The 23,754-nt window shown below is 54.9% G+C and overlaps 6 non-coding genes across 6 annotated transcripts; 2 read left to right on the forward strand and 4 right to left on the reverse strand.

The window, feature by feature from the left end:
• Window positions 1-2,344: 2,344 nt before the first annotated feature.
• On the reverse strand, window positions 2,345-2,418 carry TRNAT-AGU. Its single transcript has one exon. It is a non-coding gene; the product is annotated as a tRNA-Thr (tRNA).
• Window positions 2,419-9,886: 7,468 nt separating this feature from the next.
• TRNAK-UUU lies at window positions 9,887-9,959 on the reverse strand. Its single transcript has one exon. It is a non-coding gene; the product is annotated as a tRNA-Lys (tRNA).
• A 5,161-nt stretch (window positions 9,960-15,120) lies between these two features.
• Window positions 15,121-15,193, reverse strand: TRNAA-CGC. The gene has a single exon. It is a non-coding gene; the product is annotated as a tRNA-Ala (tRNA).
• Window positions 15,194-15,305: 112 nt separating this feature from the next.
• TRNAI-AAU lies at window positions 15,306-15,379 on the forward strand. The gene has a single exon. It is a non-coding gene; the product is annotated as a tRNA-Ile (tRNA).
• A 2,560-nt stretch (window positions 15,380-17,939) lies between these two features.
• Window positions 17,940-18,012, reverse strand: TRNAA-CGC. Its single transcript has one exon. It is a non-coding gene; the product is annotated as a tRNA-Ala (tRNA).
• A 112-nt stretch (window positions 18,013-18,124) lies between these two features.
• Window positions 18,125-18,198, forward strand: TRNAI-AAU. Its single transcript has one exon. It is a non-coding gene; the product is annotated as a tRNA-Ile (tRNA).
• Window positions 18,199-23,754: the final 5,556 nt, after the last annotated feature.

Consider the following 23,754-nt stretch of genomic DNA (forward strand, 5'->3'; position numbering starts at 1 on the left):
CATTCCACTCAATCCTAAAGTGATTTGTAACCCGCCACCAGCCAAAACTGGTCATTTTGGGAAAGTGGCCCCATCATGCTGCATACCTAGGCAGAGTAGGTGTGTCTATGCAAACACCGTCTGTTCCTGAAGTCTTTCTCCAGCTCCTCACTAGATGTGAGGGGGGAGCTCATTCAGCCCCTGCCTCCGCTTAGTATGTAAAAACTCCATGTTGTCCCTATCTCTGCTGGCCTTAGATTTCTCCTCCTGTCCCTTTTCTAGCAGCTCACATGAGGTAACTGAGTGGTTAAGAAGATGGGCTGCTAATCCATTATGCTCTGCACGCATGGGTTCAAATTGCATCCTCATATGCTACGTTTAGTTTTCACCTCTCCTTTATAGACAACCATCTCCCCCTTTGGTACAATGACAGATCAACCAATGTTGCTTCTTGCAAACAAAAACCTTCTCAGAAACTCAGACCTCCCTTGCTTTAAATTAAATGTCTAAATCTCAGATTTCTAAAAAAAATTTCTCTAGTGCTGTATTTCTTAGTTTTTATCTCAAAAGGTAACATCCTCATCCTCTCCCCCAAACACCCTGGGACCTGCCCAAATTATTAAAATACCCTCAACCCGAGCAAGGCCAGAGCAGTGAACCAGAGCTAGTGTCTAGGCCAAGCTGTTCTGAAGGAGGCAACTCAAACATTTTCTCCCTGCTTCCCTTGGCAAGGTCTGACTGAGAAAACAAAATTCCCCAAACTGAAAATTTTCTGCTGAAACACCCATACTAGTCTGTTTGGGTACTTTGATTTGAATGTATTATTATTATTCTCTTCTCATTTATCTCAGTTCAGTGTTTGTCCTCCAGATGTGTTTACAGGTATTGAGTTGTGGGGGAGAGAGGCTAATTCATAATGTCTCTACCCCCCTTTCATAGTTTCTTCCAACTTGCTAGGAAGCTCCTTTGCTATGATGTGACTCAAGCAGTGTCCATTGTCTCTGTGCTATCTCGGAGAAGCCTGCATTGTACACCGTTCCTGGGATAGTCCTCGGGAGTGTGGATCCCTTCAATGGGCCAGCAGCGAGTCTGGCGCCTCCCTTGTCACACCTGAAAGGCTGGTGGGGGGCATTTCCCAACCTCATAACATATCTCAGGGCTAGTCTACACTTACCGGGACGGTCGACGCGGCGAGTTCGACTGCTCGGAGTTCGAACTATCGCGTCTGATCTAGACGCGATAGTTCGAACCCCGGAAGCGCTAGTTCGAACTCCGGTACTCCACCGCGGCAGGAGGAGTTGCCGGAGTCGACCTTGGAGCCGCGGAGTTCGCTTCCGCGGCGTCTGGACGGTAAGTAAGTCGAACTAGGGTAGTTCGAATTCAGCTACGTTATTCACGTAGCTGAATTTGCGTACCCTAGTTCGACCCCCGAGCTTAGTGTAGACCAGGCCTTAGTAACACACACAGAGCAAAACTTCATAACTTCCCAACCAATACGAGCACACACAATCCAACACGATATTAATGTGCAACAGATCAAGACTTTTGAAATGATACCTCACCAGGCAGACTTTGTACAAACCATGTCATCATTATATGAGAGTGGTGAATATGGGGCTTGCAGGGTGCTGCTTTGAGCACAGCGTGCTACACCTGGGCTGACATTGCAATGGAGATGTACCCTTAGAGTCCATCTCTCCTGGGATAAAGATGGCAGCATGGCTGGCCTGGGTCATCTGACTTGGGCTCATGGAGCTAAAGCTGTGGGGCTAAAAACTGTGGTGCAGATATTTGTGTTCACGCTGAAGCCTGGGTCCAGAAACCCTCCCCCCTCGTGGGGCCTCAGAGGTTGAGCTCAAGCCCATTTGTCTGCATTGTAATTTTATAGTCTTGCAGCCCAACCCCCATAAGCCTGAGTCAGCTGACCTGGGCTTTGAGACAGGTGTCCTGGGTGTGTTAATCACAGTGTAGACATAACGTTAGGCTACGTCTGCAGTACAATGAAACACCCAGGGCTGGCCCATGTCATATTAATCAGGATCTTGCAGCTTGGTCTGGATAAAGTTGCAGTGTCCATGTCTGGGCTCAGGCTCAGTCCCCTGCTCTAGGAGCCCACAAGGTTGGGAGGGAGTTTAGCAAGGGGAAATGGTAAAACCGCAGTGAAGTATTACCCTGGACTCATGGCATTTCTCCATTGGTCTGTCTGCTCTTAACTCCCAAGCTTTCTGTAATTCTGTTATCAGTGCCTGTGAGTGTAATTTAAACCATAGGAATAGCCACACTGGGATAGACCATTGGTCCACCTAGCTCTGAATCTTGTCTTCTGACAGTAGCCAATGCCAGGTGCCCCAAAAGCCACTCCCAAAGGCACCACTGGGAGTCGAACCCAGGATCTTCTGCTTACTAAACAGGTGCTTTAACCAGCTAAGCCATGGTGTCTGCTGTTATTTAAAGCATCCTGTCTGCCCACACCTGACTGTCTGCCAACCCCCACAGGGGCCTGACAAGCTTTGCTTGTGTTTGGATTCTGTAAAGCAGAGGAGCAGGTGAAGTTTTGCTCCCAAGGTGGGTGTGTGATTCTTTGGACAGGTCTACACTACAAAATTAGGTCAGTGTAACTACATTACTAGGGGTGTAAAAAATTTAAACTCCCCCAAGAAATGCAGTTCTATCAACCCAGCCCCGGTGCAGACAGCACTGTGTCAACAGGAGGGCTGATCCCATCAACAGAGCTCCGGGAGGGGTTTGGTTAGTGAAGACCCAGAGAACAGGTGGCCCATGACTCTTACATTTGGGGAGGCAGGGCATGAGCACTGGAAGCTCCCTAAGAGCTAGTCCGCCTCTTGCTCACTCCTCTCCTCCCCTGAGGCCTCCTTGCCTGCTGCTCGTGCCTCTACCCCTCTGCCCCAAGGTCTGCCCACCACCCACACCTCTCTGCCCCACCCCGAGACCTGCCCTGCCCACCACCCCCACCTCTCTGCCCCACCCCGAGACCTGCCCTGCCCACCACCCACACCTCTCTGCCCCTCCCCTGAGACCTGCCCTGCCCACCACCCACACCTCTCTGCCCCTCCCCTGAGACCTGCTCTGCCCACCACCCACACCTCTCTGCCCCTCCCCGAGACCTGCCCTGCCCACCACCCACACCTCTCTGCCCCTCCCCTGAGACCCGCCCTGCCCACCACCCACACCTCTCTGCCCCCTCCCCTGAGACCTACCCTGCCCACCACCCACACCTCTCTGGCCCTCCCCTGAGACCGACCCTGCCCACCACCCCCACCTCTCTGCCCCTCCCCTGAGACCTGCTCAGCCCACCACCCACACCTCTCTGCCCCTCCCCTGAGACCCGCCCTGCCCACCACCCACACCTCTCTGCCCCTCCCCTGAGACCCGCCCTGCCCCCCCACCCACACCTCTCTGCCCCTCCTGTGACACCCATCCTGCCCACCACCCACACCTCTCTGCCCCTCCCCTGAGACCTGCCCTGCCTGCCACCCACACCTCTCTGCCCCTCCCCTGAGACCTGCCCTGCTCACCGCCCACACCTCTCTGCCCCTCCCCTGAGACCCGCCCTGCCCACCACCCACACCTCTCTGTCCCCTCCCTGAGACCTGCCCTGCCCACCACCCACACCTCTCTGCCCCTCCCCTGAGACCTGCCCTGCCCACCACCCCCACCTCTCTGCCCCTCCCCTGAGACCCGCCCTGCCCACCACCCACACCTCTCTGCCCCTCCCCTGAGACCCGCTCTGCCTGCCACCCACACCTCTCTGCCCCTCCCCTGAGACCTGCCCTGCCCACCACCCGCACCTCTCTGCCCCTCCCCTGAGACCCGCCATGCCCACCACCCACACTTCTCTGCCCCTCCCCTGAGACCTGCCCTGCCCACCACCCACACCTCTCTGTCCCCTCCCTGAGACCTGCCCTGCCCACCACCCACACCTCTCTGCCCCTCCCCTGAGACCTGCCCTGCCCACCACCCCCACCTCTCTGCCCCTCCCCTAAGACCCGCTCTGCCCACCACCCACACCTCTCTGCCCCTCCCCTGAGACCTGCCCTGCCCACCACCCACACCTCTCTGCCCCTCCCCTGAGACCCACCCTGCCCATCGCCCCCACCTCTCTGCCCCTCCCCGAGACCTGCCCTGCCCACCACCCACACCTCTCTGCCCCTCCCCTGAGACCTGCCCTGCTCACCACCCACACCTCTCTGCCCCTGCCCTGAGACCTGCTCTGCCCACCACCCACACCTCTCTGCCCCTCTCCTGAGACCCGCCCTGCCCACCACCCACACCTCTCTGCCCCTCCCCCAAGACCTGCCCTGCCCACCACCCACACCTCTCTGCCCCTCCCCGAGACCTGCTCTGCCCACCACCCACACCTCTCTGCCCCTGCCCTGAGACCTGCCCTGCCCACCACCCACACCTCTCTGCCCCTCTCCTGAGACCCGCCCTGCCCACCACCCACACCTCTCTGCCCCTCCCCCAAGACCTGCCCTGCCCACCACCCACACCTCTCTGCCCCTCCCCGAGACCTGCTCAGCCCACCACCCACACCTCTCTGCCCCTCCCCCGAGACCTGCCCTGCCCACCACCCACACCTCTCTGCCCCTTCCCGAGACCTGCTCAGCCCACCACCCACACCTCTCTGCCCCTCCCCTGAGACCTGCTCTGCCCACCACCCACACCTCTCTGCCCCTCCCCTGAGACCTGCCCTGCCCACCACCCACACCTCTCTGCCCCTCCCCTGAGACCTGCTCTGCCCACCACCCCCACCTCTCTGCCCCTCCCCTGAGACATGCCCTGCCCACCACCCACACCTCTCTGCCCCTCCCCTGAGACCTGCCCTGCCCACCACCCACACCTCTCTGCCCCTCCCCTGAGACCTGCCCTGCCCACCACCCACACCTCTCTGCCCCTCCCCTGAGACCTGCTCTGCCCACCACCCACACCTCTCTGCCCCTCCCCTGAGACCTGCCCTGCCCACCACCCACACCTCTCTGCCCCTCCCCTGAGACCCTCCCTGCCCACCGCCCCCACCTCTCTGCCCCTCCCCTGAGACCTGCTCTGCCCACCACCCACACCTCTCTGCCCCTCCCCTGAAACCTGCTCTGCCCACCACCCACACCTCTCTGCCCCTCCCGTGACACTCATCCTGCCCAGCACCCACACCTCTCTGCCCCCTCCCCTGAGACCTACTCTGCCCACCACCCACACCTCTCTGCCCCTCCCCTGAGACCTGCCCTGCCCACCACCCACACCTCTCTGCCCCTCGCCTGAGACCTGCCCTGCCCACCACCCACCTCTCTGCCGCTCCCCTGAGACCTGCTCTGCCCACCACCCACACCTCTCTGCCCCTCCCCTGAGACCCGCTCTGCCCACCACCCACACCTCTCTGCCCCCACCCCTGAGACCCACCCTGCCCCCACCCACACCTCTTTGTCCCCTCCCGTGACACCCATCCTGCCTGCCACCCACAAGTCTCTGTCCCCTCCCCTGCCCAGCCCAGCCCAGCCCACCGCTTGCACCTCTCTTCTTCCTCCCTGAGACCCGCTGTGCCCAACTCTTTCTTCATGCTGCGTTGTTATTCCATGAAACATCAGGGATGGAATAAAAAGCTGAGTTTACTCCAGGGTGAGAAAAGAAAGGAGCCACCAACCCCCTGGCAAAGCTCAGTGCCTCAGAGAAAACCTGCCCCCTGCTATTGCAATCACTGATGTGCTGGGGATATGGCGGGAAAGGGACTGTCTGAATGAAGGCAGGATTAATCAAGGCAGGAAAGGGACAACAATCCTCAGCAACGTCATTAACCACAAACATATTCTCATCATACTCCAGCCAGAAGGGAAATGGGCAGGAATTCTTGCTGTTCAGCCATGGACACAAGCATAGCAGTGTGTGGGGTGTAGAAGCTGGTCTGGTTAAACAATTGGAAATGATCACTCAGTGAGATCAGAACTAGAGTGTAGTGAGAAAGCTGCATAAAGCAAGTAGTTGTGGCTGAGCGATTAAGGTGATAGATTAGAAATCCATTGGTGGCTCCTTGCTCGGGGTTGAGTCCTGCCAACTATGGAGGAACTTGCCATTCTTTAAATTTAACAATTTAGTTTCAGTGGCTGAGCATCCTTGGTGTCAACAGGAGCTAGGTCTTGTCTCACTCTCAGGTTGTGTCTACACAACAGAGTTATGCGGCTTTACTTAAAGCATTTTAATTAAACTGCTGTTGCGTATCCACACTATGCGGCTTGTGTCACCAGAGCACATCCACGCTAGCAACTCTTGGATCGCCACAGAGAGCAGTGCACTGTGGGTAGCTATCCCACTGTGCAACTGGCTGCAGGGTGCTTTGGGAAGGGTTTGCAATGTCTCATAGGCTGGTACAGCATCACATCCTTCTACATTGACAGCCGCTTTTCACCTGAAGTGTGTGTGATGGTGCAGAGACTCTGTGTGGGGAGAGGGAGTGTGTGTGTTAGAGAAGAGTGAGAGTGTCGGCGCTGTCTCTAAGTTCAGACAGCTGCTGGAAGCAACCAGTCCTGAGGCAGGGGGAGGGGGACAGCACCAATATCAGCCCCCGCTTCCCTCACTGGCTCAACACAGCACAGCAGTCTTTGTCAAACACACACATGCTGCTACCTGCCTGGCTTGGTGTCAGGGGTGCTGGCTCATGGGGGTTTAGAGGTCCATGGGCCGTAAGGCCCACCCCCCGCACTGTAAGGAAGCTTCCGCCCAGGGCCGGCTCCAGACCCCAGTGCGCCAAGCGCGCATGTGGGGCAGCATTTTAATGGGAGGGCGGCAGGCGGGTCCGGCGGACCTTCCGCAGTCATGCCTGTGGGAGATCCAACGGAGCCGCAGGACGACTGGACCTCCCGCAGGCATGACTGCGGCGGGTGCGCTGGTCCCGCGGCTCGTGTGGACCTCCCGCAGGCATAACTGTGGAAGCTCCACCGTAGGCGTGGGACCAGCGGCACATCTGCGGGAGGTCCCGCGGAGGCGCGGGACCGGCGCCCGGCGGCGTGAGCGGCGCAACGCGCCGCCCTGCTTGGGGCGGCAGAATTCGTAGAGCCGCCCCTGCTTCTGCCGCCTGCTCTGTGTTCGCAGTGCGGGAGAGAGCAATATCCACGGCGGTGATTTGCTCCTGGCTGCCGGAGCAGAGCAGCAGGCTCAGCTGTCAGAACTTCCCAGAGCGATGAAAGGGGAGGGGCCCATGGCTCTGTAGCAGGAATGCAGGGCAGGCGAGTTCATAGCAGGCATTGTGGGATACTGGAGGAGTCCAGTTATGGTGATATAATGAACAGCAGCGTCTACACTGACAATTTGTCACTTTAAGTTTGCTGCAAAAAGCTCTAGGCTTCTCGTTGAGATGATTTTATTTTGTCAGCAAAACAGGGCAGTTTTGTCGCCAGACGTGGCATTACAGTGTGTGCACCAGCCACAAGCTGCTGACCGAGGGAGCATCATGTGTTTTTCACACACCTGAGCAATATAATTCTGCTGAAATAACTTTGTAGTGCAGACCTGGACAAAGATTCTCACACACACACACACACACACACACACACACACACACACACACACACACACACACACACACACACACAGCTTGCAAGGAAAATGTCACCTGCTCCTCTGTTTTGAAGAATCCAAATGCAAGCAAAGCTTGTCAGGCCCCGGTGGGGATGGCAGGGAGTCAGGTTTGGGCAGACATGAGAGCTTAGACACAAGCAGGCACCATGGCTTAGCTGGCTAAAGCACCTGTTTTGTAAACAGGAGATCCTGGATTCAACTCCCAGTAGTGCCTTGTTGACTGGTTGTTGGGGCACCTGGTATTGGCTACTGTAAAAAGAAAAAATAAGAAGCTAGAGGGACCTGTGGTCTAGCCCAGGGTGGCTGGTTTTATGGTTTAAATAACACTCACAGGCACTGATAACAGAGTTACTGAAAGTTTGGGAGTTAGGAGGTGGTAGATGAGTGTTCTAAGCCCCTCGCAGATGACCCCCTCCCTCTGGGACGAGGCAGGTCTGGACTCTCACACCAAATGGCTCATTGTGGCTGCCAGAATCTGTGGGCAGCTCATTTAGTTTGCACCGAGGGTTGAGTCCTGCTTTGTGCACCGTGTATGACAATGAAAATCCTAAACCGCCCTTTGAAACAACGAAAGCAGCAGGACGTGTTATTGTCCCTGCCCCAAAGCACACAGACCAATGGAGAAATGCCGTTGAGTCCAGGGGAATACTCCACTGCCAATTTACCTTTTTTGCTTGCTAAACTCCCTCCCAACCTTGTGGGGTCCAGAGCCCGATATTGAGCTTGAGCGGAGATGTCTACACTGCAAATTTACCACCCCACAGCCCTTGCCTGGGAGCCTGCACTGGCACGGGGCAGCCGTGGGTGTTTCATTGTAGTGTGGACATAGCCTAGCATTATGTCTACACTGCCATTAACACACCCAAGTCACTATTCTCAAACCCTGGGTCAGTTGATTCAGGCTTGTAGGGCTTGTGCTGCAGGGTTATAAAATTACAGTGTAGACACTTGGGCTTCAGCCCAGCCTCCAAGACCCCACGAGGGGTGAGGGTCGCCGAGCCTGGGCTCCAGTCTGAGCCCCAGGAGCCCAAATCAGATCATCCAGGCCAGCCGGGCCACAGGGATTTTATCACAGTCTAGATGCCCTCTCAGGGTATGTCTACACTGCAGTGTAAGCCCAGGGTTAGCAGAAGTCATGTCAGCAGCCCCAACACATAAACATAAACCACAAGGGAAAGTCCCCCCCCCAATAAGCTGGGCAGTGTCTTTCTCCCTACGGTTCGTAAGTCCAGCAACCAAAAGTCCTTTAACATGAGGCCCCCCCCTCTGCACCCCCCTCACAGCTGTTGTCCTTAGTCAGTGCAAGCCCAGAGGTGCCTCTGTAGAGTTCACCTGCCAGCCTGGGTGGAAAAGGGGGGAAATAAGGAGGCACCGTACTTACTATGGTGTTTAGGGACTCACTCATCCCGCCACAGCCCCCCTGTCCTAACGTTGGTCTGACACCTACATTTTAGTATTGGGACCCAGACCCCAGCCCACTTGGCTTTGGAACCCCTGTCCCCTGCCTAGCAAGTGCTATTGAATTGAGGGTGAGTCCCTCAATCGGGGTCTGCCAAGCACAGTTGTGCTGCCCTCAAGTCACACAGCAAGGAGAACAACCCTTTATTTCTCCTGCCCCTGTAACATGGAGACTGGGAATCCAACACCAGCCACAAGTGATCATTTCGGCAACCCAACCTATTTCCAACATACTGTAAAATCCACATGCAGACTCGTACACGAAACCTTGCAAGAAAATCTTCCTGAGGGGGTCTGAAGCACCTGCTGCTGGAGGGATTGAGGGAGCCGTGGGTTGGGATTGAGAAGCAGCATGAGGAGGGGGGCCTGTGGGTTGGGATTGAGGGGCACTGGGAATAGGAGGGGCCTGTGGGTTGGTATTGAGGGGCACTGGGAATAGGAGGGGGCTGTGGGTTGGGACAGAGGAGAAGGGTGAAGAGGAGCAGGCTCTGGTTGGGATTGAGGAGCAGTGAGCATAGGAGGGTCTGAGGGTTGGGTCTGAGGAGCACTGGGAAAAGAGGGGACATGGGTTTAGGCTGAAGAGCATCCTCGTTTGGGGATCCAGCAGGACAGGGGAAGGCAGCAGGTGATTGTAATTCCTTAGGGATATTCTGTGTGTGTGTGTGTGTGTGCAGGGAAGGAACATGCTATATGCCCAGAGGCCTTTATTCCTCCAGGCTGCAAGGACAGAGGGGCTGTCAGGAAGTTGCCCCTTCAATCCCCCCCACACAAAGGCCCTTCTGAGGAAAGGCAAAATCCTAGAGAGAAAAAGTAACATGAAAGAGGACTCCAGAAACACAGTTTAAGACCTTCCTGAGTAGTTTATCACCTGACCAGGGACTTGAACCCTGGACCCTCAGATTAAAAGTCTGACGCTCTACCAACTGAGCTAGCCAGGCTCACAAAGCAAAAGAGCAAGCTGGTGCAGAGGAGAAACTAGTCAAGAAAACAAGAGCGGGAAACAATACGGGAAACCTTCTGCTCTCTCTGGCCTGGTCAGGGGGCTGTGCCGATCAGGTGTCCGCATTAAGTTCGGCATCAATATGGTGATCCCTGGGAAGCTTGGGGTCCCCAGGTTGCCTAAGGAGGGGTCAACCAGCCCAGGTCGGAAACGGAGCAGGTCAAATCTCCCCTGCTGATCAGTAGTGGGATCGCACCTGTGAATAGCCCCTGCAGCGTAGCCTGGGCAAGACAGTGAGACACGGTCTCTTTTTAGACACCTCCCCTCCCCCGCAGAGACTGTATGGGGGGATGGGAGCTCCCATTGTGGGGATCCTGAACTGGTGGGATGGAGGCACCATGTACCAGGGATCCCGAAACACAGAACAGGGACACCCACACACCAGGTATCTTGCAGCAAGAGCTGCGGTCTTGATTTACAAACTGCAAGTGATGGGGAAATTACCACCTCCCTTGCGGAGCTTGTTCCACTAGATAATTAGCCTCACGGTTAAAAAATGGTCATTTCCAGGTGGGATTTTCTGACATCGACTGCAAGCCAATGGGGTCGTGTTCAATCTTTGTCTGGTGAATTAAAGAACCCTTTAAATCACATATTCCCCCCCTCTGGGAATTTGTAAAACGTATTTAAAACAGTGATTAAATCGCCTCTTAACCTCCAGTCAATGAAATCAATTGAGCTTCTTCAGTCTCTCGCTGGAGACATTTTCCTTGTTTTTAAAGGCAAAAATCCTGATCTTTCCAATGGGAGCTGCTGCTTCAATGTTCAGTTTGGGGAGGGATTTGGCTGCACTCAGAGATCTGCCCGCGGGTTACAATCTGCGATCCGAAGGGTCGAACGCAAACAGCGTTTAGATAGGACCATCAGTGCCGCCCCCGTGTGGCCAAAGATTAGAACTGACCAGCAGAGTTTACAGCTGGAGCCTGGGACGCTCCTGAACAAACTGGGCCCAAAGCCTCTCGCGTGGGACCCTCGCTGTGCAGCAGGAGGCTGAGGGAAGCTGATTGTCAGGGCTCAGGGCAGCTCCCTGCCATGCTGAGCCGGTGTCTGTGCTAAGCTCGGCATCAATCAGGTGATTCTGGGCAGTTCGGGGTCCCCGGGCTCCCACAGGAGGGTGAAGCAGGTCACCCCTGGAGCAGGTTAAAGCTGCAGGGTGACAGTGGGGTTGCTGCCCCTGTGAACAGCTGCTGTAGCACCGCCTGGGCAGGACAGGGAGAGCCAGTTATACCCCCCCCAGCCTGTATCGGGGGATGGGAGCACTCACACCCTGGGGACCCACCCACCAGAGATCTGCTGGGGGGAGAGTGGCACCCACACACCCAGGATCTTGTAGGGGAGACAAGGGCATCCACACTCCGGGATCCTCTGCAGAGGGACGGACACCCACACATCCAGGATTCTGTATGGGGGGCAGAGGTACCCGGACACCTGGGCGGGGGAAGGGGGCACCGAAACAGCCGGGATCTTACCTGGCAGGACAGCGGCGCCTGCAGCTCGACATGAGACGGGGGCGGGGGGAGCAGGAGCATTTCCCAGTTCCAGGCTGTCCCCGTATGGCCAAGGCACAGAGCTCACAAGCAGAGTTTAAAGTTCCAGCTGCCAGATCGCAAAACAAGCCGGGCTCCATGGCTGGTGCCTGTGATCCCAGCGCCTGGGGAGGCTGAGGCCGGTGCATTGCTTGAGCTCAGGAGTTGGGGGCTGTGCCAATCGGGTGTCCACACTAAATTTGGCATCAATGTGGTGATCCTGGGGAAGCTTGGGGTCCCCAGGTTGCCTAAGGAGGGGTGAACCGGCCCAGGTCAGAAACGGAGCAGGTCAAATCTCCCGTGCTGATCAGTAGTGGGATCGCACCTGTGAATAGCCCCTGCAGCGCAGCCTGGGTGAGACACGGTCTCTTTTTAGACACCCCCCTCCCCCGCAGAGCCTGGGTGGGGGGATGGGAGCACCCACACGCTGGGGATTCTGACTTGGGGGGAGGTACCCCCCCCTGCCACACAGATCTTGAAAAGGGGAACAGAGACACCCACACACCACAGAGCCTGGATGGGGGCAGGGGAACCACACACGGGAGCTAGTTCATGGGGTGCGGGACACACCCATATGCTCCATTGCACCATTCTTAATGAGAAGAATGGGGGCATCCGCACAACACGGATCCTTAATGGGCGGGGGACACCCACACACTCCACTATTAACCAGGAGGGACAGGGGCACCAGACACCCTCAGTAGTGTGGAGAACACCCACATCCACCGGATCCCTCATGGGGGGTAAGACAGAGGGGATTGTAATAGGGCCCAGCGCACCCACGCACCAGGGATTGTTAAGGGTTGAAGGGACAGGGACACCCACACACACTGAGATCACGTCCTTGGAGGAACGCAAAACCTCCACAGAAGGACCTGGTCTGTTCCATGATGGCAGCCCAGCCTGGGTGAGTCAAAGTCTCCTTTTATACAGGCACGCCCCAGAGATCCTGACTAGGGGGAGAGAGACACCCACCCACCAGAGATCCTTAATGGTCTAGGGTGCACCCACACACCAGGGATTCTTATGGGTGGGAGGAATGGAGACAGCCAGACACACTGAGATCACTTCCTCCCAGGAACCTGGGCCAGACAGGGAGACACAGTCCCCCTTTACATATCTGCCAGACAACCTTCCTCCCACTCCCTCCACACAATGTTCTTATTTGGAGGTGAAGCCAGGGAAACCACATGGAGGATTCTTATCTGGGGAACTGGGGGCACCCACTTACCACCAGAGATTCTTAAGGGCAGGAGGAACAGGGACTCCCACCTCTGCAGCATGGGGGTGGGTCGCCTGCTGGGATCATCTGGGCATATTTTACCTCGTCAGCTCCCTGCCATTGCCTTGGGGGCCCCTTGTCCGCTGCCTCTGGTACCCAGTTTAGCCTCCTTCCTGAGGGCTGAAACGCTTTGATCTATCTAAGGTCTGTGGGATCAATACGTGTCATGGTGTAATTCTGTGTTATTCGGGGGTCAGACTAGCTGAGCTAATGGCCCCTTCTGCCCTTAAACGCCATGAAAACATTTCCCTGGTTTCTCCTTGCGCCTGACAGACACCACGGTGAGGGGCCCAAGAGAAGATCCTGGACACAGCGCTCTGGCTCTTACTTTACTTGGTGACGTCAGCGCTTTCCTAGCAAAGCTGCTGCTAAAGCGCTGGATTTGGGGAACTGTTCGGCTCCGATTCAGAGATCTGCCTGCGGGGTGTGAACCTGCCACGAGGAGCGGGAAACGCAACCAGCAATGGGAAGCGTTGGCTGAGCTCCAGGCTGCCCCCGTGTGGCCAAAGCTTAGAACTGAGCAGCGGAGTTTAAAGCTGGCGCTGGGAGGGACCTGAACACGCGGGGCACGAAGGCTCCTGCGTGTAACGCTTGTTAGGTGGGCAGCTGAGTGTAGCTGATTGCTGGAGTTCAGGGCTGCACCCCGGGGTGCTGAGCAGGTGTCTGTGCTCAGGTTGGCCTCGCTATGATGGTTTCTGGGAAGTTTGGGGTCACCAGTCTCCCTCAAGAGAGGGGAGCCAGGCCAGAAAAGGAGGCTTTCAAAACTCTGGTACGAATTGCCAGTGGGAATGCCCCTGTGAAGAGCCGCTGCAGTCCCGCCACGGAGAGCCGGTCTCTCTTTGTGCAGCCCCCCCCCCAATTCCTCAGGACGAGGGTTGTGCTCAAAGATCTGTGCCCCGTGTTTTCACCTCCATGTGAAGCGAACAGTGCTTCAGCTCAGTTCCAGGCTCCACTTCCACCGGCTCAGGCAAGATGGTGCAGAGGAGCCCCTGGGTGGCTGTGGGCCTGGGGAGGATGGCTTTTGATTTTTCGGCTTGACCGCTACGGGCAGCAAGGCCAAAAGTCAGATGGCCGGCTCTCCCGTCCACCAGGCTCATCAGGAGCCCTTAGTCGACAGGCTCGGAGAATGCGGGCATCGCCCCCCACTACCTCTCGCATGCAATGCGAGCGCTCTGCCGCTTGAGCTAATTCCCCTCAGCTGGCCTGACTCTCAGGTACCGGGCAAAAAAAGGCAAGGGCTCTGTGGCCTTAAGCAGAACACAGCCTGAAATGGGGGGGAGGGGGGCCGCTACCCAGAGCTGGGGAAGGGGGTCCGAGTCCCAGCCACGCTCCTCGGCACAAACACCAACGCTCCCTCCCTGGAGTGTGTCTGGGCTGAGAGTTAGCCCCTGAAACAAGCACCAAGCTTCAGAAGACAACGCAGGGATAGATGACTTGACGATTGCCTGCTCTGGTCATTGCCTCTGAAGCGCCTGGCATCGGATACTGTCGGAAGACGTGATAGTGGCCTAGCTGGACCATCGGTCTCACCCAGGAGGGCCGTTCTTATCTTCACCACTTTCCTCTAACCCAAGCAAAGCCCGGAGCAGGCCCAGCTCAGCAACTCTAGCAGACTCCCTGGCCTCTGGCCCAGCATACAGCAAAACGACCCTGCCTCCGCCAGGATAGACAGCCACCGACTCCCTCTTCCAGACCAACGCAGCCCTTCCCCGCTTTGGCTGTCTCCAAGCTGTCTGCGTGCTCTGCTCTGCTCCACGGCTGCCATGCTGCCTGAGATCAGGAGGCTGCGAGGTCTCACGGTCTCAGCTGAGCTGGTATCGCATGCCACCCCGCCCATCTCCTCATTCTCTTCATGGACCCCTGGGATGTGAGTAATTCTGTATTTGAGTGGCTCTCCCTCCCGGCCAATGAGCTTGGCGTAGACTAGCAGGGAGGGAGGAGGAAAGGGATTGTGCTCCAGTGAGAGCTCAGAAAGAAAGGTGCAGGTCCCCCACTAGAGCCCAGCACAGCAGAGCAAAGCAGAGCAGAGCAGGCTGGAGAATGTGTGTATGGGTCTGACTACTTCTCCCATGCTCTTCCATTTGAGCTAACTTCCCCCAGCTGTCGCCAGCCTCCCAGTCAGCGCAAGGGGGAGAAGGGCCGGGGTGGAAGAGCTTTGTGCTCCGCAAGGGCTGGCCTTTTGGGAGGCCAAGCGGGGAGAGGGATGGAGGCCACTGGAGGAGCTGAGCCGGCTGACTGTCCATGGCTTCTAAAAGAAGGGCAAGAGAAGGTCCCCACGGCTGCCTTGCCGCTGGAGAATGCGGGCATTGATCCCGCTGCCTCTCGCATGCGAAGCGAGCGCTCTACCACTTGAGCTAATTCCCCTACCTTGGCAAGTGCTGTCTTGATCCATTCATTCGATAACGGAGGCCACATCGTTCCCCGCGCCAGCCGGTGACTCCTTCCAAAAGGGTCAGGCAAGAGAGGGTTTACCATAGGCCGGCTAGCTCAGCTGGTTACAGCGTGGTGCTAATAACGCCAAGGTCATGGGTTCAAGCCCCATGTTGGCCACTCGGGTTGCAGGAGGGAGAGGGTGGCTTCTGGTCTTTTGGCTGACTGCTAGGGGTGGCAGAGGCCAAAACCAGGTGGGCCGGGAGCGGGCAAGAGCCCTGCTGGGCGCGGGCACAGGCGTCGGGCAGGAGGAGGCTCCGGACACCTCCTTGGGCTCTCCTCCCTGGGCTCCTCGCTCCACCTGCTGCCTGAAAGGAACTTGGGCCCGGGGAGGAGACGGGTGAGCCCGGCCGGCTGCCTTCCAGGCTCATAGGAGGCCAGGCTTGAGCTGCCCGCCCGCGAAGCCAAAATCGCAGGCCTGCCGGCTCACCCCCATTTCCACAGAGGGTTGACCTGATGGCCCGAATTCTTGCCGGCCGCCAGCTCCACCCAAATGGACCCGACGCCGGATCATGCTCCCCAGCCCAAGCCACAGAGGAAGGCTTAATCCTCGGCACCCCAACCTAGGGGAGAGGCTTCACACTCCGCCGGCGCAGGGTGACCTTTGGGACTTCCCTGGACACCATCCTCCCACCGCCCACAGCCAGACCCCCCAAGCCCACACTCGAGCCCACACCTCCGACAGGAAGGAGCAGGAGGACCACTCCGCCCAGGGGCACCACCACTCAAAGTCAGCTTCACTTGCTTCCTCTTCTACCCCTTTCCTCCCAAGTTATGCGCGCCTCACGGGAGCCGGCCCTGGGAAGACGCAGGCACCGCACTCTGACTGGCGCAAGCCAAACGCCCACTCCGAGAGTTTAGCACGGGCTCTTGAGGCACTGGAGGAACCCCATGCAGACGCACTGACGGAGCTAAGCTTTACGGCCAAGGGCCCTACCTGTGCAGAAAGCCAACTTGCTTGTGAAAAAGACGCCTCTTTCGGCTCCCCTTCCAAACTTCCAAATGCCTCCAAATGGGAAAACACACACACTGAAACACCCAAACGGTCCTAACGCTGGGGCCAGGTGAAAAAGAAAAGCAAGGAAAAGATTTCTAAATGGCCACCCTGCCAGAGTCGTACAGATCCGCAAGTGAAACCCGTGGGAGGGACATTACACAGAAAAGGGGAATGGAAAGCTGCCCAAATTGAGATGCTGTGGAAAGCTACAGCCCCATCGCTACTCCTACTCTGCACACTTCTTGCAACAGCTGATGAACGGCCAGGTGCTTTTCGCATCCAAGCCCACACCAGGGAAAGACCTTGAGAAGCTTCCCGTGGCTTGCCTGGTTCAGCTGGTCAGAGTGTGGCACTCGTGGAGGCAAGATGGTGCAGAGGAGCCCCTGGGTGGCTGGGGCCTGGGGAGGATGGCTTTTGATTTTTCGGGCTGACCGCTACGGGCAGCCAGCCCAAAAGTCAGATGGCCGGCTCTCCCGTCCACCAGGCTCATCAGGAGCCCTTAGTCGACAGGCTCGGAGAATGCGGGCAGCGTCCCCCACTACCTCTCGCATGCAAAGCGAGCGCTCTGCCGCTTGAGCTAATTCCCCGCAGCTGGCCTGACTCTCAGGCACCGGGCAAAAAAAGGCAAGGGCTCTGTGGCCTTAAGCAGAACACAGCCTGAAATGGGGGGAAGGGGGGCGTGCTACCCAAAGCTGGGGAAGGGGTCCAAGTCCCAGCCACGCTCCTCGGCACAAACACCAACGCTCCTTCCCTGGAGTGTGTCTGGGCTGAGAGTTAGCCCCTGAAACAAGCACCAAGCTTCAGAAGACAACACAGGGATAGATCACTTGACGATTGCATGCTCTGGCCATTGCCTCTGAAGCGCCTGGCATCGGTTACTGTCAGAAGACGTGATAGTGGCCTAGATGGACCATCGGTCTCACCCAGGAGGGCCGTTCTTATCTTCACCACTTTCCTCTAACCCAAGCAAAGCCAGAAGCAGGCCCAGCTCAGCAACTCTAGCAGACTCCATGGTCTCTGGCCCAGCATACAGCAAAACGACCCTGCCTCTGCCAGGATAGACAGCCACCGACTCCCTCTTTCAGACCAACGCAGCCCTTCCCCGCTTTGGTTGTCTCCAAGCTGTCTGCGTGCTCTGCTCTGCTCCACGGCTGCCATGCTGCCTGAGATCAGGAGGCTGCGAGGTCTCACGGTCTCAGCTGAGCTGGTATCGCATGCCACCCCGCCCATCTCCTCATTCTCTTCATGGACCCCTGGGATGTGAGTAATTCTGTATTTGAGTGGCTCTCCCTCCTGGCCAATGAGCTTGGCGTAGACTAGCAGGGAGGGAGGAGGAAAGGGATTGTGTTCCAGTGAGAGCTCAGAAAGAAAGGTGCAGGTCCCCCACTAGAGCCCAGCACAGCAGAGCAAAGCAGAGCAGAGCAGGCTGGAGAATGTGTGTATGGGTCTGACTACTTCTCCCATGCTCTTCCATTTGAGCTAACTTCCCCCAGCTGTCGCCAGCCTCCCAGTCAGCGCACGGGGGAGAAGGGCCGGGGTGGAAGAGCTTTGTGCTCCGCAAGGGCTGGCCTTTTGGGAGGCCAAGCGGGGAGAGGGATGGAGGCCACTGGAGGAGCTGAGCTGGCTGACTGTCCATGGCTTCTAAAAGAAGGGCAAGAGAAGGTCCCGCGGCTGCCTTGCCGCTGGAGAATGCGGGCATTGATCCCGCTGCCTCTCGCATGCGAAGCGAGCGCTCTACCACTTGAGCTAATTCCCCTACCTTGGCAAGTGCTGTCTTGATCCATTCATTCGATAACGGAGGCCACATCATTCCCCGCGCCAGCCGGTGACTCCTTCCAAAAGGGTCAGGCAAGAGAGGGTTTACCGTAGGCCAGCTAGCTCAGCTGGTTAGAGCGTGGTGCTAATAACGCCAAGGTCATGGGTTCAAGCCCCATGCTGGCCACTCGGGGTGCAGGAGGGAGAGGGTGGCTTCTGGTCTTTTGGCTGACTGCTAGTGGTGGCAGAGGCCAAAACCAGGTGGGCCGGGAGCGGGCAAGAGCCCTGTTGGGCACTGGCGTAGGCTCCGGAGACCTCCCTGGGCTCCTCGCTCCACCTGCTGCCTGAAAGGAACTTGGGCCCGGCTGCCTTCCAGGCTCATAGAAGGCCAGGCTTGAGCTGCCCGCCCGCGAAGCCAAAATCGCAGGCCTGCCTGCTCACCCCCATTTCCACAGAGGGTTGACCTGATGGCCCAAATTCTTGCCGGCCGCCAGCTCCACCCAAATGGACCCGACGCCGGATCATGCTCCCCAGCCCAAGCCACAGAGGAAGGCTTAATCCTCGGCACCCCAACCTAGGGGAGAGGCTTCACACTCCGCTGTGGGGTTACATCATCCCTATGCTGCCTTGGTGGAAAGTTACAGCAGCAGGACAACAAGAATAGAGGTGTTAGATAAAGTTGTTATGAGAAAGTTGAGAGCTAGCCCGTGGGAGACAGACGCCAGGTGGCCTAACTGGGATCAGATAAGTTGCATGGGAAATGGGAAACCAGTAAGCAAAGGGCCATGCATGTGAAAAGTGTGTGTATCAGACAAAGAACCAATCAGCAGCAATGTAATGTTGGTGTGTCTGACGTTTGCTAATATGGAGAAGCCTATATAATATGATGCATTGTAAATAATAAACGATTCAACTTGCAATCATATTGGTTGTTGTGCTTTATCCGGCCCGCATGCAACGCAACAAATGGTGACCCCGACGTGATTCGTATCGAATGAAAGTGTCGGTGGCCTGACCCAGGCGGAGAAGCCCTGAGCCCAGAGGCGAACGGCCAGGAGCCTGAGCCCAGAGGCGGGGAGTGCTTATCCGACGTGACTCGTATCGAGTGATGATAGTGTCGGGAGCCTGAGCCCAGAGGCGAACGGCCAGGAGCCTTAGCCCAGAGGCGGGGAGTGCTTATCCGACGTGATTCGTATCGAATGATGATAGTGTCGGGAGCCTGAGCCCAGAGGCGAACGTCCAGGAGCCTGAGCCCAGAGGCGAGCAGAGGAGCTGCAGCAGGGAGTGCTGGAGAAGCCCCCGGGCGTCCGAAAAGAGAGACGCACCTGAGCCCTGAGGAGAGCGGCTATAAGCCGCGGAGGAGAGGGGCGGCTATAAGTCGCGGAGGAAAGCAGCGGCTATAAGCCGCGGAGGAGAAGGGCAGAGCAGCTAACGTGAGTACCGCTGTATCAGCTGAAGAAAAGATAACACAGAAGCTTTATTTGCACATTATGAATCGACAGGGGGAAAAGATTTCCCCTGCTGCACTGATTTACTTATTAAGAAGAGAGGGGGAGTTGGGGAGGCTCCTCCTGACCGGCCTTCGGGCACAGGACGAGGAGGTGCTCCGCTGGAAGCGAGCCCTGGACGGGAAGGCGTTGGAGTGCACGGCGCAGGCAGAGGCTCGTGCCGTGGCCCCGGAGGTCGCTCGGACCTACAAGCAAGTAAGTTGTTTTGGCAGGAGCCCGAAGAAGGCGTCCTACGCTGGCTGGTCTGAGCCGGGGACAGTGCCGGGAAAACCGTTATGCTTCTCCGGTATGAGCAGCAACAGCTGGGTGTTCTGACACAGGATTTACAGTTTAAAAGAAGCCAAGCAGGGAAAGAAAAGGAACAGGATGATTTACCCGAAGAAAAGCTCATTCTTTTCTAGCCCCAGTCAAGGACACACATTGCTAACAGCTAAGACTTGGCGAACAGCCCAGACTAAAGAGAGCTTGACTGGGCCCAAAAAAGCTAATGAGAGCTGCAAAATCCTGCCAGGCACTAACGGACTGTGTTAGCTGTCTCCTTTCACAGGTATGGAAGAGCTGCCCAAAGATCCTAGCAGCCCTGCCATTTTTGCAACCAGGAGACTGATTGCCTGGACCCATGATTTTATTGCAAAAGACCCCTTCACATCAGGAGAATTTTCCTACTGATGATTGGCCTAATTATTTTTTAGTTCCATTGTGCTTTTAAACAGCAGGAAAAAAGGACAAGGTAACGTGCTGGCTAATCTCTCCCTTGTCCGCTGCAGCCCCCACGTCCTGATTATTTCCCCTGTAGAAGCTGAACCACGACGGTGGTGGAAAAGAAGAAAAAACACTCACGTTGTTGATATTGCCAAAGTCCAGAAATTCCTGACTAAAAAGACATTGAGAACTGACCCTGGTGAAGAAACGAAGAATTGTATACTGGCAGGAAGAAATTTGGGACTCCTGCTGAGAAATGTGATGTTAATTGGATTTTGGGATTTATTCTACAGGCTGCGCCCTGTGTTTTGGATAAAATTTTAGCATGTATTGCCCCTCCCTAACTGGATTGTAAATGATATTACCCCCCCCCCCGTTACTAACCCCAATTTTTTAGAGCCTACTTGTTTTTTTGTTTTTAGAGTTTGAGAAAACTCGGCCAAAAGGTTTGTTGAGTATTCTCAAAGGGGGGAGTTGTGGGTTATTTAGGCATAAATTTAGGTAATTTGGGAGAATGGCTTTGAATTTATGTAACCCAAAGTATTTTTATGTAAAGTGCTTTTGTTAGCCTTATTAGGTTTTGTTAATTTTGTGTTATGTGCTGATTATTGGCTGTTGTAGATTGCTTGATATTAGATGTAGTCAATATTATAATAGATAGGTTGAATGCAGATGTTGTAATTAAAGTTATGCATAAAAATGTAGCCCCCACGGTGGGAAAGTACAGATAATTGCTTGCAGTAGAGACTAGAAGGGTGGGGGCTAGTTAAGAAGTACACCCTCTTAGCTAAATTGATAGTGGAATAGTTGGTGTTTATGTAAGGAACGGTTTAGCAAGAGGAAAAAAGGATCGGGCCCAGGCAGGCAGGCAATAGACAGAGAATTTGAAGAGGAAAAAAGGATCGGGCCCAGGCGGCGGGCAACAGACAACAAGCTTGGAAAATTGGTTGATAACCTTGAGGGTGTAGTTGATAGAAAAGGTAATTAACTACAAGCGAGTAATGTTAGGCAGAGTAAAAGGTTAACTCTGTGGTTGCTGGAGGGAATAGTAGCTGAATTTTGTAAAATGCTAAAAGAAAAGTTTTTGGTGTTTTTAAATGTTTGCAATAAATTTAGGCAAAGAAATTAGTTTGCAATTGTTTGGCTATGAATAATTTTGTTGCATTAGCTGAAGAATGTATATAGTGCTATGTAATTGAAATTGTATTAGGCTTTAAGGGCATTGTAAGTGGTAATGTTTTCTTTCAGTGTTTAAAAGCAGGAGTTAAAAGTAAAAAGCAAGCCAGAAAGCATCTGTATTAATGCAAGTTATTTAACTGATAAGGTAGAAGCCACTGAAACCTGAGCTGCCTATAAAACATATATAAGAATATATGGGGTAATTCCCCTGTTTTGCCTGCAAGCTATATAGTGTATTTGTATATTTTAAGTAATGATTGATTGCCCAGTAGGGGTAAATTTGTTTTTGTTTTTTAGATATTAAAGAAATTTGATGTTAGCTGTATAGCATTTAATATACCATGCATTTACTAATAGAGTAAAAATTTCAGTTTTGTATTTTATGTTTTGTTTTGTGGTGTTTGTTTGTAGCCAGAATTGTTGTGTTTAATATTTTTATGAGATGGTCTGATTTGAAATTAAGCTGAAGAGTAAGATTGAAATGCAGATACTGGTTTTATTTAATTTAAAATACAAAGTGTTTGAATACATCAGAAGAAAAATGTGATATGCTAAAGTTTAATACATTCTCTTAAGTAAGAGAGAAATTTTATTGGCCAACTCCTTTATTTTAGAATGGTTATTAAAATTTGCATACCTATAGTTTTGGAAAGCAAGGACATGGTTGTAAGAATTTTGAAGGTATGTGTTGTATAAATTTATTTGATTATTTGCATTTTATGTATGCGTTGCTTTAGCAATTGCAGGATAATATGCATAAGCTTATGCATAATTGTAATCCTTTGTGGGACTGGCTTAATGGCTTTGATTGGCCCACTTGGGTTAATTTTCTTCTCCATATGGGAATAATTGCGTTGGGAGTTATTTTTTTGTTTTTTTTTATTTTGCTTGCCCTGTTTTGTACGCCTTTTGCTATGAAGTTTGGAGAGGTTTATTGGATGTTTTTCTTTTTTTTAAGAAAAGAGGGGGAGATGTGGGGTTACATCATCCCTATGCTGCCTTGGTGGAAAGTTACAGCAGCAGGACAACAAGAATAGAGGAGTTAGATAAAGTTGTTATGAGAAAGTTGAGAGCTAGCCCGTGGGAGACAGATGCCAGGTGGCCTAACTGGGATCAGATAAGTTGCATGGGAAATGGGAAACCAGTAAGCAAAGGGCCATGCATGTGAAAAGTGTGTGTATCAGACAAAGAACCAATCAGCAGCAATGTAATGTTGGTGTGTCTGACGTTTGCTAATATGGAGAAGCCTATATAATATGATGCATTGTAAATAATAAACGATTCAGCTTGCAATCATATTGGTTGTTGAGCTTTATCCGGCCCGCATGCAACGCAACACTCCGCCGGCGCAGGGTGACCTTTGGGACTTCCCTGGACACCATCCTCCCACCGCCCACAGCCAGACCCCCCAAGCCCACCCCTCCGACAGGAAGGAGCAGGAGGACCACTCCGCCCAGGGGCACCACCACTCAAAGTCAGCATCACTTGCTTCCTCTTCTACCCCTTTCCTCCCAAGTTATGCGCGCCTCACGGGAGCCGGCCCTGGGAAGACACAGGCACGGCACTCTGACTGGCGCAAGCCAAACGCCCACACCGAGAGTTTAGCACGGGCTCTTGAGGCACTGGAGGAACCCCATGCAGACGCACTGACGGAGCTAAGCTTTACGGCCAAGGGCCCTACCTGTGCAGAAAGCCAACTTGCTTGTGAAAAAGACGCCTCTTTCGGCTCCCCTTCCAAACTTCCAAATGCCTCCAAATGGGAAAACACACACACTGAAACACCCAAACGGTCCTAACGCTGGGGCCAGGTGAAAAAGAAAAGCAAGGAAAAGATTTCTAAATGGCCACCCTGCCAGAGTCGTACAGCTCCGCAAGTGAAACCCGTGGGAGGGACATTACACAGAAAAGGGAAATGGAAAGCTGCCCAAATTGAGATGCTGTGGAAAGCTACAGCCCCATCGCTACTCCTACTCTGCACACTTCTTGCAACAGCTGATGAACGGCCAGGTGCTTTTCGCATCCAAGCCCACACCAGGGAAAGACCTTGAGAAGCTTCCCGTGGCTTGCCTGGTTCAGCTGGTCAGAGTGTGGCACTCGTGGAGGCAAGATGGTGCAGAGGAGCCCCTGAGTGGCTGTGGGCCTGGGGAGGATGGCTTTTGATTTTTCGGGCTGACCGCTACGGGCAGCCAGGCCAAAAGTCAGATGGCCGGCTCTCCCGTCCACCAGGCTCATCAGGAGCCCTTAGTCGACAGGCTCGGAGAATGCGGGCAGCGTCCCCCACTACCTCTCGCATGCAAAGCGAGCGCTCTGCCACTTGAGCTAATTCCCCGCAGCTGGCCTGACTCTCAGGCACC

This window comes from Mauremys mutica, unplaced genomic scaffold (genome assembly GCF_020497125.1).
Source record: "Mauremys mutica isolate MM-2020 ecotype Southern unplaced genomic scaffold, ASM2049712v1 Super-Scaffold_100237, whole genome shotgun sequence".
NCBI lineage: Eukaryota > Metazoa > Chordata > Testudines > Geoemydidae > Mauremys > Mauremys mutica.